Source organism: Schistocerca piceifrons, chromosome 1, assembly GCF_021461385.2.
Source record: "Schistocerca piceifrons isolate TAMUIC-IGC-003096 chromosome 1, iqSchPice1.1, whole genome shotgun sequence".
NCBI lineage: Eukaryota > Metazoa > Arthropoda > Insecta > Orthoptera > Acrididae > Schistocerca > Schistocerca piceifrons.
In genome coordinates this window covers 1,165,255,851-1,165,271,724 of record NC_060138.1, presented here as the reverse complement: position 1 = coordinate 1,165,271,724, position 15,874 = coordinate 1,165,255,851, and positions in this window count along the sequence as shown.

Genomic DNA, 15,874 nt, shown 5'->3' with positions numbered 1-15,874 from the left:
CCGCCCATTACCACCCTGCCTTCCTTCCCAGAAAAGAGGCAGAAGAGGCTTGGTGACCTTCCTTCCACTCGCTGAATCTGGAAGATTATAATGCCTCCTTTACCATGTGGGAACTGAAACGTGCCCTTGCACTGTCCCAGTCCTCTGCTCCGAGACCAGATGCCATTCACGTTCAGATGCTGACACACCTTTCTCCGGCAGGCAAATGCTTTCTTCATACCTATAATCACGTCTGGACCAAAGGTCAGGTCCCCATGCATTGGCGTGAGGCCGTCGTTGTTCCCATACCCAAACCCGGGAAGGATAGACACCTTCCTACTAGTTACCGCCCCATTTCTCTTACAAGCTGTGTCTGTAAGGTGATGGAGTGCATGGTTAACGCTCAGTTGGTTTGGATTCTTGAATCTCGACGGCTACTTACCAATGTTCAATGCGCCTTTTGTGGACGCCACTCCGCTGTTGACCACCTTGTGACGTTCATCATGAACAACTTTTTGCGAAAGTGCCAAACGGTAGCTGTGTTCTTCGATTTGGAGAAGGCTTAAGATACCTGTTGGAGAGGAGGTATCCTATGGACTACGCACAGGTGGGGCCTACGTGGTCGCCTGCCCCTATTTATTGATTCATTTTTAACAGATCGAATGTTTAGGGTACGTGTGGGTTCCGTATTGTTCGACGTCTTCCTCCAGGAGAACGGAGTGCCTCGGGGCTCCGTTTTGAGCGTAGCCCTTTTTGCCATAGCGATCAATCCAATTATGGATTGTATTCCACCTAACGTCTCAGGCTCTCTTTTCGTCTATGACTTTCCGATCTACTGCAGTGTCCAGAGAACATGCCTCCTGGAGCACTGCCTTCAGCGTTGTCTTGACATACTATACTCTTGGAGTGTGGCTAATGGCTTCCAGTTCTCTGAAGAGAAGACGGTTTGCATCAACTTTTGGCGATATAAAGCATTCCTCCACCATTCTTACATCTCGGTCCCGTTGTTCTCCCATTCGTGGAGACAACGAAGTTTTTAGGGCTCACACTGGACAGGAAACTTTGTTGGTCTCCGCATGTCTCTTATTTGGCTGCTCGTTGTACACATTCCCTTAATGTCCTCCGTGTTCTTAGTGGTTCATCTTGGGGAGCGGATTGCACTGTCCTGCTTTGCTTATATTGGTCTGTAGTCAGATCAAACCTGGATTATGGGAGCATCATCTACTCGTCTGCTCGACCATCCCTCTTACGCCGTCTCAACTCCATCCATCATCGGGAGGTTACGTCTTGTGACTGGAGCATTCTATACTAGTCCCATCGAGAGTTTTTATGCTGAAGCAGCCAAATAACCATTGACCTACTGGCACGTGTCCTGCTTTGTTGGTATGCCTGCTGGCTGTTGTCAATGCCTGACCACCCCTCTTATCAGTCCTCCTTCGACGATTCTCTCGACCATCAGTATGGGTTGTATGTGTCTACCCTGCTGCACCCTGGAGTCCACTTTAATCGCCTGCTTCAACAATTGGATTTTGCCCTCCCTACTACCTTCAGAGAGGGTGAGAGCCCGGCACCACCTTGGCTCCGGTTCACATTCATCTTGACCCCAGCTCGCTCCAAAAGGAGGGTACTCCAGATGCAGTGTATTGCTCACGGTTTGTCAAAGTTTGTGCACGACTTGCCAGTAACACCTTTATTTACACTGATGGCTCCAAAACTGGCGATGGTGTCGGCTGTGCCTTTGTCGTCAGGGATGTCACCTTTAAATACCGGCTCCTCGACCAGTGTTCAAGCTTTACAGCTGAGCTTTTTGCTCTCAATCAGGCCATTCAGTATGTTCGCCGCCACCACCATTCTCCGTATGTACTCTGCTCTGATTCACTCAGTGTTCTTCAGAGCCTTGGAGCTCCATATCCGGTCCATCCCTTGGTGCAACGGATCCAGCAATCCCTCCATTCTTTTGCTGATGATGGCTCTCATGTTAGCTTTATGTGGGTTCCAGGCCATGTGGGAGTGCCTGGGAATGAGGCTGCTGATGCTACGGCTAAGGCTGCAGTCCTCCTGCCTCGGCCAGTCTCCCTTTGTGTCCCATCGTCTGACATTAGTGGGGTTGTTTGTAAGAGGCTTGTGTCATTATGGTGGGATACTTGGTCGTCACTTCAAGAAAATAAGCTCCGGGCCATAAAACTGTTCCCAACAGCTTGGACAACCTCCTCCTGACCATCTCGGTGAGAGGAGGTCCTTTTGGCCGGGGTGCGGATTGGGCACTGCTGGTTTAGCCACCGCTACCTGCTATCTGGTGACCCCGCCCCGCAGTGCCCTTGTGATCATGCATTGACAGTACGCCATGTTTTATTGTCGTGTCCCCGTTTTAATCAATCTCGTGTTGTCCTGTCTCTGCCATCTACCTTACAGGAAATTTTAGCTGACGACGTTCGAGCAGCTGCTCGTGTTCTTCGTTTTATTACTTCGACGGACTTGTCCCAAGACATCTAACTCTTTTAATTATTTTATCTTCACCTTTGTAAGAACTTTCTGGTGTTTCCGCCCCCCCCCCCCCCCCCCTTGAGTTTTACCAGATTATCTGTGCACTTACATTTGTGACTGGGTGCTAATGACCTCAGTAGTTGAGCGCCCAAAAAAAAAAAAAAAACCACACCACCACCACTGCCTACAAGCTCTGTGTATGACGATGAGTTGAAGATTCTGGTGTCTGCTGAGGACTTAGATCTTGCCAGACCCTCAGTCACAATGAATATAGCCTGTTCAGGAAATCAGTCAGTGGCAGCAAGTTACCCTGAGGCGTAGACTTCGTCATTAAGTGTTTCATGCCTTCCCAGTCTCAAAATCACGTTATTCTCCAATGGAATTGGGGCAGTTTTTTCCACCACCTAGCTGAGCCATGGCAACTGTTAAGCTTTACACCTGCTTTCCGCATTGCCCTCCAGGAAACTTGGTTCCTGTCAGTGTGGACCCCTGCCCTTTGCAGCTACAGGGAATATTACAGGAACCGTAGCGACTATAATTGAGTGTCAGGTGGAGTTTGTGTTTGTGCTCAACTTGGTATGTAGTGAACCTGCGTCCTTCAAACTCTTCTTGAAGCCTGTGGCTCTCAGGATACGGACGATGCAGGAAATAACTGACTGTGTCTATCTTTCTCCAGATGGTGCGGTACCCCTGAACGCGTTGGTTGCGCTGATTCATCAACTCCATTAATCTTTCCTACTTTTAGGAGATTTTAACGCCCATAACCCATTTGGAATAGCACCATGCTTACTCGCCGTGGCAGACAAGTTGAAAATTTACTGTCCCAACTCGACCTATGCCTCTTAAATACTTGTGACACCGCACATTTCAGTGTGCTCATAGTAGTTAATCAGCCATTGATTTATCAATTTGCAGCCCAGGATTCCTCCAATCTATCCACTGGAGACCACATGATGACCTGTGTAGAAGTCACCACATCCCCATCTTCCTTTCACTCCCTTGGTGTCATGCCCAAAGACTCCTAACCAGATGGGCTTTAAACAAGGCAGACTGGGTAGCCTTCACCTCTGCTGTCACTGTTGAATCTCCCCCATGTGGCACCATTGGTGTTTTGATCAAACAGGTCACTACAAAGAAAATTTGTGCATCGATCCCTTATTATCTAGGGTGCACAGGGTGAAAGACAGTCCCTTGGTGGTCACTGGAAGTCGCTGAGGCAATGAAAGAGTGTCGGTGAGCTCTACAGCAACATGAGCAGCACCCTTCCCTAAAGCACCAAATAGCCTTTAACCCCCCTGCGGGTCCGGGAGTTAAAAGAGGCCCGAGGTCTTCCTGCCTGTCGTAAGAGGCGACTAAAAGGAGTCCATCCCCCTCAAGGGGGTAGTTAGCGCCTGCGTCCGGAGACGGATGGTCCCACGCCCTATATTTGTGGTCTTTTTGGTTTTTTACTTCTCGTTTCTTCCTTCTTTGGTTGGTTCCTTTCTTTGTTCTTCTCCATCTCACTGTCTTCCTTACTCTTTCCCTTGCCTTCTTTCCCTTGCCTTCTTTCCCTTGCCTTCTTTCCCTTGCCTTCTTTCCCTTGCCTTCTTTCCCTTGCCTTCTTTCCCTTGCCTTCTTTCCCTTGCCTTCTTTCCCTTGCCTTCTTTCCCTTGCCTTCTTTCCCTTGCCTTCTTTCCCTTGCCTTCTTTCCCTTGCCTTCTTTCCCTTGCCCTCTTTCCCTTGCCCTCTTTCCCTTGCCCTCTTTCCCTTGCCCTCTTTCCCTTGCCCTCTTTCCCTTGCCCTCTTTCCCTTGCCCTCTTTCCCTTGCCCTCTTTCCCTTGCCCTCTTTCCCTTGCCCTCTTTCCCTTGCCCTCTTTCCCTTGCCCTCTTTCCCTTGCCCTCTTTCCCTTGCCCTCTTTCCCTTGCCCTCTTTCCCTTGCCCTCTTTCCCTTGCCCTCTTTCCCTTGCCCTCTTTCCCTTGCCTTCTCTGGTCTCCGCTTCGGCGTTTTAGTCAGTCTGTCCTCTCTCTCTTCCTTTTCCTCTTCTTCCTTCCTCCCTGTGCGCGCCTGAAGGCCGACCCACGCGTTCGCACGCGTAGCCGGTGACGGGGTAACGCGTAATTCCCCGCCCTGGGTAGACAAGTAAGGCACGCACGTACCCCCTGGTAAAGGCCAGGCCCAGGGAGGGGTGATTGCCTGAGCTGATACCTTCTGACCATGCCGATTGGTCCCTCCGTCTGTTTCTCGGGAGGTGTGACCTGAGGTGTAAACATTCACCTAAGGCGGGAGTGCCCTCTGAGAGGGCCCCTATAAGGAAGGACCGCGCCATCGGAGACGCTGGCAATCATGGGGGGATTCCTCCGCAATGGATTTCTCTTCTTCTCTCTCGACTTCTGCCCACAAACGGAAACATGACTAGCCCCCAGTGACAAAAGTACTACCGCCTGCCCCACAGTTCCTCGTCATTTCTCGATCTGAGGACGGAAAGGATTTTTCCTCTGTCAACCCTTTCGTTATCCAGAAGGGTGTAGATGCCATAGCCGGTACTGTTAAGTCTTGTACGAGGTTGCGTAATGGTACCTTGTTACTCGAAACTCTGCGCCTTTCAGGCACAGAAACTGCTTCGAGCCACACTCCTGTACACGTTCCCTGACCGGGTGGAGGCTCACCGAACTTTGAATTCGTCTCGTGGTGTGGTCTATACTAGATCCCTCGATGGATTGACTGACGAGGAGATTCAGTCTTTCCTCGCTGAGCAGTGCGTGAAGGCTGTCCATAGGGTCATGAAAAAGGTCAACAATGACCTTGTACCGACCCGGACACTTTTCTTGACCTTTGATAGTGTTAAGCTGCCATCGCGCATCAAAGTGGGCTATGAGGTTATTTCTGTTCGCCCCTATGTCCCGACACCTACGCGCTGCTACCAGTGTCAGCGTTTCAATCACACTCGACAGTCTTGTTCCAATGCAGCTAAATGTGTCACTTGTGGCAGGGATGCCCATGAGGGTGACTGTCCACCTCCGTCTCCTCATTGTGTGAACTGTCAGGGTGACCATGCAGCACCCTCCCGCGACTGTCCTGTCTATAAGGAAGAACGCTGTATCCAAGAAATTCGGGTCAAAGAGAAAGTGTCCACCTCGGCTGCTCGCAAGCTATTGGCTAGTAGGAAGCCCACGCTGCTCCCAGCGGGGAAATACAGTACTGTCCTCGCCTCTCCTCGGACTACCAGGGAGGTGGCAACCCAGACATGCGATCTGACCTTCAGCACCAAGGTCGTCCGTTCGGCCAGTGCTAAGATCGTGCGGTCGACGTCTCCTCTTCCTCCCATCACCCCACAGACACCAGCCCCTTCATCAGCTTCTGCTAAGACGAAGACCCAGAAGTCAGATGCACGGGCCTTCAAGAAGGAACTGTCCCGTGCAGACTTCCTACGTACCTCGACCTCCCAGCCATCGACCGGTACTTCCACCAAATGACCTTCCAAGAAGGCTCATTGGAAGCACAGTTCTCCTTCTCCGCCACGGCGCATTTCTTCTCCTGCGCCACCCAGCGGTTGCCGCCCCAGGCCGTCATCCGTTTCGCCTGGCCGCACCACTGGTAGCTGAACATCTGGCCGTTCACCGGCGGAGGAAGCTCCCCCTCCCGGCCATCTTACCAAGATGGCCGATGAACCTATAGAACCAATGGACGATGACTGTCCGCCTACTGATAGTGGCGGCCGTGCTCGCTCGAAGCCAGGCCCTCAGCGGCCTTCGAGGTGACCCCTTCTTTCATCTTCCTTTTTTCTTACGATGGCACTTATTCACTTGAATATTTGCAGCATTCGCTCCAACCAAGAGGACTTGAAGTTGCTGCTCCGCTTGCACCGTCCACTCGTCGTAGCCCTCCAGGAAACGAAGCTACGCCCATGCAATCAAATTGCCTTGGCACACTACACCTCTGTGCGTTTTGACCTACCCTCTGTGGTAGGTATCCTGGCTCATGGAGGGGTTATGTTGCTGGTCCGGGATGATATTTACTAAGATCCCATCACGTTGCACACCGGCCTGCAGGCAGTTGCCATCCGAATTACTCTCCCCACTTTTACATTTTACATTTGTACCGTTTACACTCCATCGTCGTCTGCCGTTACCAGGGCATACATGATGCAAATTATTGCTCAGCTACCTGCACCATTTTTGTTAACTGGAGACTTCAGTGCCCACCATCCCCTTTGGGGCTCTCCAGCATCCTGCCTGAGGGGCTTCCTGTTAGCAGACCTTTTCAACCAGCTCAATCTTGTCTGCCTCGATACTGGTGACCCTACTTTTCTTTCGGACACATCTCACACCTATTCCCATTTAGACCTCTCTATATGTACTACCCAACTTGCATGCCGGTTTGAGTGGTATGCACTTTCTGATACGTATTAGAGCGACCACTTCCCGTGTGTTATCCATCTCCTGTAGCATACCCCCTCTCTGTGCTCATCTAGTTGGACCATCTCCAAAGCAGACTGGGGGCTCTTCTCTTCCAGGGCGACCTTTCAGGATCAAACCTTCACAAGCTGCGGTCATCAGGTCGCACACCTCACGGAAGTCATTCTCACTGCTGCTGACTATTCCATCCCTCACCCTACTTCTTCTCCACATCGCGTACCGGTCCCCTGGTGGACCGCAGCATGTAGAGACGCTTTACGTGCTTTACGCACCTTTAAACGCCACCCTACGGTGGCGAATTGTATCAATTATAAACGATTACGTGCACAGTGTCGTCGTATTATTAAAGAAAGCAAGAAAGCCAGCTGGGCTGCTTTCACAAGAACCTTCAACAGTTTTACTCCTCCTTCTGTTGTCTGGGGTAGCCTGCACCGGCTATCTGGCACTAAGGTCCACTCACCAGTTTTTGGCTTGACGGTCGCGAATGATGTCCTTGTAGCACCTGAGGATGTCTCCAATGCCTTTGGGCGCTTTTTCGCAGAGGTTTCGAGCTCTGCTCATTACCACCCTGCCTTCCTCCCCCGCAAACAGGCAGAGGAGGCTAGGCCACCTAACTTCCGCTCCTCGAATCGTGAAAGTTATATAATGCCCCATTCACCGTGCGGGAACTCAAAAACGCACTTGGCCGGTCACGGTCCTCCGCTCCAGGGCCTGATTCTATTCATATTCAGATGCTGAAGAACCTTTCTTCTGCAGGTAAAGGTTTTCTTCTTCATACTTATTATCGCATCTGGATTGAGGGACATGTTCCCGCATGCTGGCGCGAGTCTATTGTTGTCCCGATCCCTAAGCCGGGGAAGGACAAGCACTTGCCTTCCAGTTATTGACCCATCTCGCTTACCAGCTGTGTCTGTAAAGTGATGGAGTGAATGGTTAACTCTCGTTTGGTTTGGCTGCTCGAGTCTCGACGCCTACTTACCAATGTACAATGTGGATTTCGTAGGCACCGCTCTGCTGTTGACCATCTGGTTACCTTGTCGACCTTAATTAAGAATAACTTCTTGCGGAAGCGCCCGACCGTGGCTGTGTTCTTTGATTTGGAGAAGGCTTACGACACCTGTTGGAGGGCGGGCATTCTCCACACCATGCATACATGGGGCCTTCGCGGTCGCCTCCCTCTTTTTATTCATTCCTTTTTAATGGATTGACAGTTCAGGGTATGTGTGGGTTCTGTCCTGTCACACCTTTCGCCAGGAGAATGGGGTGCCACAGGGCTCAGTTTTGAGCGTCGCTCTCTTCACCATAGCGATCAATCCAATGATGGATTCCCTCCTAGCTGATGTATCAGGCTCCCTTTTCGTGGACGATTTTAACATCTATTGCAGCTCGCAGCGTACATGTTTCCTGGAGCGCTGTCTTCAGCATTCTCTTGACCGTCTTTACTCCTGGAGTGTCGCCAATGGCTTCCGTTTTTCTGCCAAGAAGATGGTCTGTATTAACTTCTGGCGCTACAAAAAGTTTCTCCCGCCGTCCTTACGACTCGGTCCCGTTGCTCTCCCATTCGTGGAGACAACAAATTTTTTAGGTCTTACATTTGACAGGAAACTTAGCTGGTCTCCACATGTGTCATATTTGGCTGCCCATTGTACCCGTTCTTTAAATGTCCTCTGTATTCTCAGTGGTATGTCGTGGGGAGTGGATCGAACCATCCTACTTCGCCTATATCGGTCGATCGTCCGCTCCAAGCTGGATTATGGGAGCTTTGTATACTCCTCTGCATGGCCATCCATCTTACGCCGCCTCAACTCCATACAACATCGGGGTTTACAACTTGCGATCGGAGCGTTTTATACTAGTCCCATTGAGTCTTCATGCTGACGCTGGTGAATCGCCACTCACCTACCGGCGCGATATACTGCTTTGTCGGTATGCTTGTCGGCTACTGGCAATGCCCGACCACCCGTCTTATCGTTCCTTTTTTGACGACTCTCTCGACCGTCAATACGTGTTGTATGTCTCTGCCCTGCTATCCGCTGGAGTTTGCTTTCGTCGCCTCCTTCAGCACCTTAATTTTTCACTCCCTGCAACCTTTCGAGTGGGCGAGAGCCACACGCCACCTTGGCTCCAGGCTCAGGTTTGTGTTCACCTTGACCTCAGCTCGCTCCCAAAGGAGGTTACCTCGGTTTGGTCTACCACTCCCATTTTGTCGCACTTCGTTCGAAGTTCATTAATATGACCTTCATTTATACAGATGGCTCTAAGACCAATGACAGGGTCGGTTGTTCTTTTATTGTCGGGGCACAAAGTTTCAAATACCGGCTCCATGGCCATTGTTCGGTCTTCACAGCTGAGCTCTTTGCCCTCTACCAGGCTCTTCTTTACATCTGCCACCACTGACATTCTGCTTATGTCATCTGCTCCGATTCCCTGAGCGCCATCCAGAGCGTCAGTGATCCGTACCCGGTTAACCCTTTCGTGCACCGGATCCAACGCTCTCTTCAGCAGCTGGTGGACGTCGGTTCTCCGGGTAGCTTTATGTGGGTTCCTGGCCATGTCGGTATCCCTGGGAACGAAGCTGCAAATGCCGCGGCCAAGGCTGCGGTCCTCCAGCCTCGGACAGCTTCTTGTTGTGTACCTTCGTCAGATTGTAGCAGGGTCATTTGTCGGCGCATTTTATCGCTGTGGCGTGCTGAATGGGCTGCACTTAGACAACAAGCTTCGGGCCTTGAAACCTCTTCCCGCAGCTTGGACGTCCTCCTCACGCCCTTCTCGGCGGGAGGAGGTAGTTTTGGCCTGGTTACGAATTGGACACTGCCGGTTCAGCCATCGCCATCTGCTGACAGCTGCGCCAGCGCCGTTCTGCCCATGTGGGCAATTGCTGACGGTCCGCCACATTTTAACGTCCTGTCCGGATTTTAACACACTGCGTCTTGATCTTGGCCTGCCATGTACTCTAGATGCCATTTTAGCGGATGACCCACGAGCAGCTGCTCGTGTTCTTCATTTTATCAACTTGACAACCCTCTCTAAGGACATTTGATTATGCTGTTTTTTTAATCCTATGCCTGTCAGTCTGTCTTTTATCGTGTTTTCCGTTTCGTTGCTGTTTTAAACTTGTGACTCGCGGTGCATTCCTAACGTAGTCTGGGCGCTAATGACCGTTGACGTTGTGCACCCTAAAACAAAAAAAAATAGCCTTTAAGTGGCTCTGTGCCCACGTTCGCATGCTTATAAAATGAAGGAAACATGAGTATTGGGAGAGGTATGTGTTGACTGTTGGGTGCCATATGCCACCATCCCAAGTCTGGACGAAGGTCATATGTCTTTTTGGGTATCAGACCCCAACAGGTGTCCCTAACATTAACATCAATGGTGTGCTCTCTACCGATGCAAAAGCAATTGCCGGGTGCTTTGCCGGGCACCTTGAGTCGGAGAACTACCTACCAGCGTTTTGGACAGTTAATCACCAGATGGAAAGGAAAATCCTCTTGTTCACTACACACCACAGTGAACCCTATAATGCCCCATTTACAGAGTGGGACCTCCTCAGTGCCCTTGCACATTGCCCCGACACATTTCCTGGGCCAGATCGGATCTGCAATCAGATGATTAAACATCTCGCGTCTGACCACAAACAGTATCTCCTTGTCATCTTCAATTGATTCTGGTGCGATGGTGTCTTTCCATTGCAATGGCGGGAGATCACCATCATTCTGGTGCTAAAACCTGGTAAAAATCCGCTTGAAGTGGATAGCTATTGCCCCATCAACCTCACCACCGTTCTTTGTAAGCTGCTGCAATGTATGGTGTGTCAGCGGTTGGGTTGGGTCCCAGAGTCACATGGCCTACTGGCTCCATGTAAGAGCAGCTTCCATCAGGGTTGCTCTACCAATGATCTTGTGTCCCTCGAGTTTGCCGTCTGAATAGCCTTTCCCAAATGCCAACACCTGGTTGCGGTCTCTTTTGATTTACAAAAATCATATGACACAACCTGATGATATCATATCCTTGCCAAATTACATGAGTGGGGTCTCCGGGGCTTGCTGACGTTTTTCATCCAAAACTTCCTGTCGCTCTGTCCTTTCCATGTTCAAGTTGTAGCCTCCCATAGTTCCCCCTGTATTCAGGAGAATAGTGTTCTGCAGGGCTCTGTATTGAGTGTATCTCCCTTTTTAGTGGCCATCAATGGCCTAGCAGCAGCTGTAGCGCCATCGGTCTCCCCTTCTCTGTATTTGGATGGCTTCTGCATTTCGTATTGCTCCTCCAGTACTTGTGTTGCTGAGCTGTACTTACAGGGAGCCATTCACATGGAGCAGTCATGGGCTCTAGCCCATGGCATCCAGTTTTCAGCTGCGTAGTCATGTGGCATGCACTTGTCGGCATTGTACCGTTCATCCGGAACCTGAACTTTATCTTAATGACAATCTACTGACACTGTTGGGGACATGTCGCTCCTTAGGACTGGTTTTCAGTACCCAATTGACTTGACTACCTTACCTTCGTCTGCTTAAGCGGGAGCTCTTGTGGCACCTCAAAGCTCTCCACTGCCTGAGCAACACCAACCCTGGGGTGCAGATTGGTCTATGCTGCTGCAGCTCTACAGAGTCCTTGTTCAATCCTGCCTTGACCATGGGAGTTTGGTTTATGCCTCAGCAGCGCCCTCAGCATTTTGTTCACTCAACTCGGTGAACCACTGTGGCATTCGCCTAATGACAGGAGCTTTTAGAGAGAGTCCGGTGACCAGTGTCCTGGTGGAGGCCAGAGTCCCTCCATCGCAGATCCGACGTGCACAACTGCTCGCCAGCTATGTTGCACACATTCGTAGTTCTCCTGAGCATCTGAATTACAGTGTCCTTTTCCCACCTGCAGCAGGCAGTTCATCTCCCGCATCGGTGGCCCAGGTCAGGGTTCACGATTGCAGTTCACATGTGATCCCTTCTCTCCAAACTGGAGTCCTTGCCCTTACCACATATACTCAAGGTCCACTCACGTACAGCTCCATGGTGTATGCCTCAGCCGAAGCTTCGTTCTGACCTGTGTTAACCTCGCTGCTCTCCACTGTCACTTCCTATTGGTTCTTGACATGTTCCAGGGCTCTGAAGTTGTTTACACAGATGACTCGATGGCTGATGGTAATGTTGGCTTCACCTATGTCCACAGACACTGTATTGAACAGTATTCCTTGCCTGCTGGCTGCAGTGTATTCACTCTAGAGTTTGTGGCCATATCTTGTGCGCTTCAGTACATCCATTTCTGTTCTGATGAGTCATATCTTCTCTGTTCTGATTCCCTGAACAGCTTACAAGCTATCAACCAGTGCTACCCTTGCCATCCTTTGATAGCAAACATCTAAGAGTCCATCTCTGCCCTGGAATGGTCCAGTTGTTCTGTGGTGTTTATGTGGACCCCAGGACACATTTGAATCCCAGGCAACGAGCTTGCTGACAGGCGGCCAAACAGGCTACGTGGAAGCCACTTCTGGAGACCTCTGAAACTGACCTGCATTCTGTGTTATGCTGCAAGGTTTTTTGGCTTTGGGAGATGGAGTGTCATAACAGTATGCGCAACAAACTGCGTGTCATTAAGGAGACTGTGAATGTGTGGAAGTCTTCCCTGTGGGCTTCTCACAGGGAATCAGTTGTCCTTTGTCAACTCTGCATTGGCCATACGTGACTCTCACATGGCTACCTCCTCTATCGCGTGGATCCACTTCAGTGTCGCTGTGGCTCCCAAATGACAGTTGACCACCTCTTGCTGGACTGCCCACTTTTAGCCACTCTGCGGCGGACTTTTAACCTTCCCAGCACCCTGTCTTCAGTGTTGGGTGACAATGTGTCAACAGCAGCTTTAGTTCTACATTTTATTCATGAGGGTGAGTTTTATCATTTGATTTAAGTTTTAGCGCACCTCCTTTGTCCCTCTGTGTCCTCCACCCTAGGGCTTGTGGGGTGGAAGTTTTAATGTGTTGCAGAGTGGCTAATTCTCCTTTTTTATTCTCATGGTCAGCCAGACATGGTAATCAGCTTTCTTGTTTTTAATCTCTTCTCCCTGTTTCTTGCGTCTGTGTTTTTCTTGTCCTGTTTTGTCCATTGTAGTGTTTGGTGTCCTCCTGGTTCTTTCTTTCTCCTGTTGTGCATTGTATGTCTTCTTTGTTTTCTTCTTTCACTTGGGTAATTGTTCTACTGGGTACAAGGGACTGATGACCATGCAGTCTGGTGTCTTTCCCCTTCTGATGAAGGCTGTGGCTGGGAGCTTTGTGTAAGTGTCTTAATTGTGCCTGTCTGAAACTTAGTCATTTTTACAGTAAGTAGCAATCTGTCTTCCTACATTGTTATTCCTACCTGGAGTTTGTTTGACATTCACAAGCAAATAACACTGTTAACAAAGCTGTAAGCATTATACACTTTCTGATAAAACAATTTGCAATATGCATCAGTTTTTAAAATGTGCATATCCGTGCATAAAAGAATAAAATCTACTGCTACCCAGTATGTTAAAATTATACTACAGGTCCAATAGCTACCTATTGAAAGTATTCCACACTTCAGACAAGGAAGACCCGTACTATGTTCTAAAATATTTTTTGAGCAGCCAGGTATTTGCTACATAGGTTGAGTTTGTCATTATGAAGACTTTACATACTTTCAGGTGGAAATACATGTGACAGCTGATTTATTGAAATGTTTTATTATGTTCTAATATGCATTTCACAACATTTGTTCAGTTAAAAAAACATAGTAGTTGTAGTGATCTGCCTTGATTTAAGGAATGTAGGAAACTGCTTAGTGGCTTTGTTAGCATCCTTTTGTGAACAGTACCAACTAATTGGTAATAGCTCTTTGTGGTCTGTATCTGAACTGAAGATTGTGACAGCACTCTCAGCTATCAAAATATCTGGACCCCCAATTAGGATATGGGAGTTTCCAGCAGCTGTTTTCTACACACTGGGTGGTTGTACTCTGATTACAACATTTTCATTCCTGAGGAACTATGCTAGATACAGCTATGTGGTTTGTTTCACTCCTGAAGTTTTTATTTTTATTCCATTTTTATGTACACTTTAATATGTGCTCCACTTGTCCATAGAACATCTAGGTGACACTAGATTTCGGTCTTCACTGACATCTCTTCTGTCACCTCTACAGCATTTTGTATTCATGCTGTAAATGTCTGCAAGTCAGGAACTGGTGTCTGAACATTGTCAGTAAAATAACCCCACAAAAAAGTCAGAAGGGGTTATGTCCGAATGTGGGACCTGTGGAAGGTACATTAGCTTATTTGTTTTAGGTGTCAATATTTGTCATGTATTATTGTTTTTCTGATATGTTCTACATCCTGGAGGACCTCCTCACTACAGATCAATCGGAATGAAAGTAAATCTAATCTAATCAAAGACAGAAGTGTCTGGGGCCAAAAAGGAAGAGGAACAGATGGCTCTAAAATAATGGGACATTGGTAACAAGTGCATGTAGTGTTACAAACCTCTTAGAAAAGTATTTCATTTCTGTTACTGACAGCTTGGGGTTATCAGGTTACATGAACAGTGCAATGGAGTATCTGAGACAAGTCTTTAAAAATAACTCCAGTAAAATGGAAATGACATTCACATCTCCCAAAGAAGTAGCAACCATCATTAAGTTCTTAAAATCTAAGTATTCTAGTGGATATGACAACATATGAATGAAGTTAATCAAAGTATGTTCATGTGAATTCAGTTCTATTTGTGTAAGATTAGATTCAGTTTTCGTTCCATAGATCCAAAAAATGAGATGATTCTTGTGGGTGTGGGATATGTCAATCTCTTACCAGTGGAACCTTTCCAGATTGGTTAAAATACGCTGAAGTTAAGCCTCTTTACAAGCAGGGGGATAAAGCAATACCATCAACCTATCGACCAATTTCACCTTTGCTGGCTTTTTCAAAAATATTTGAAAAGGTTGTGTTAAAGCATCTCCTTAAGCACTATTTACACTGACAGTGAGAATGTACTTAATTCATTAGATAATAAATTAGAGGCTACTGGCATTTTCTGTGACCTGTAAAAAGCTTTGACTGTGTGAACTACAGCATTCTCTTAAGTAAATTAGAATATTATGGTGTCATTGGCAATGAAGTGAAGTGGTTTGAGTCTTATCTAACAGGAAACAAAGGGTGTTGTTGCAAAATACCTGTGGAGTAAGCAGTCTGTCTTCATCTGATTGGGAATTCATTACATGTGGTGTTCCTCAAGGTTCCGTCTTGGGTCCATTGCATTTTCTTGTATACATTAATTACCTCTCATCTGTTACATTGCAAGATGCTAAGTCTGTTTTGTTTGCAGATCATAGAAACATCATAAGTAGCAAGTCAGGTACAGATTTTGAAATAACTGCTAATAAAGTTTTCACTGACATTAATACATGGTTAGTTCTAATTCACTGTCATTAAACTTTGAGAAGACCTACTATATGCAGTTCAGAACCTGTAAACCGAGCGAGGTGGCACAATAGTTAGCACACTGGACTTGCATTCGGGAGGACGACGGTCCAATCCCGCATCCAGCTATCCTGATAAGGTTTTCTGTGATTTCCCTAGATCACTTCAGGCAAATGCCAGGATGGTTCCTTTGAAAGGGCATGGCCAATTTCCTTACCCATCCTTCCCTAATCCGAGCATGTGCTACGTCTCTAATGACATCGTTGTCGATGGGATGTTAAACACTAACCACCACCACCACCACCACCTCCTCCTCCTCCTCCTCCTCCTCCTCCTCCTCAGAACCTGTAAGAGATTTCCTTTCAGCATGTGTATAACATATGAAGATGTGCAGATTGAAGAGGTTGACAGTGTTAAATTTCTGGGATCACAACTCGTTCAGTTGGGAAAGGCGTACTGCAGAATTTCTGAAGTTCCAGTGGGATGTCCTTAGGTTAGTTACATTTAAGTAGTTCTAAGTCTAGGGGACTGATGACCTCAGGTGTTAAGTTCCATAGTGCTTAGAGCCATTTGAACCATTTGAATTTGTAGTGACAAAGA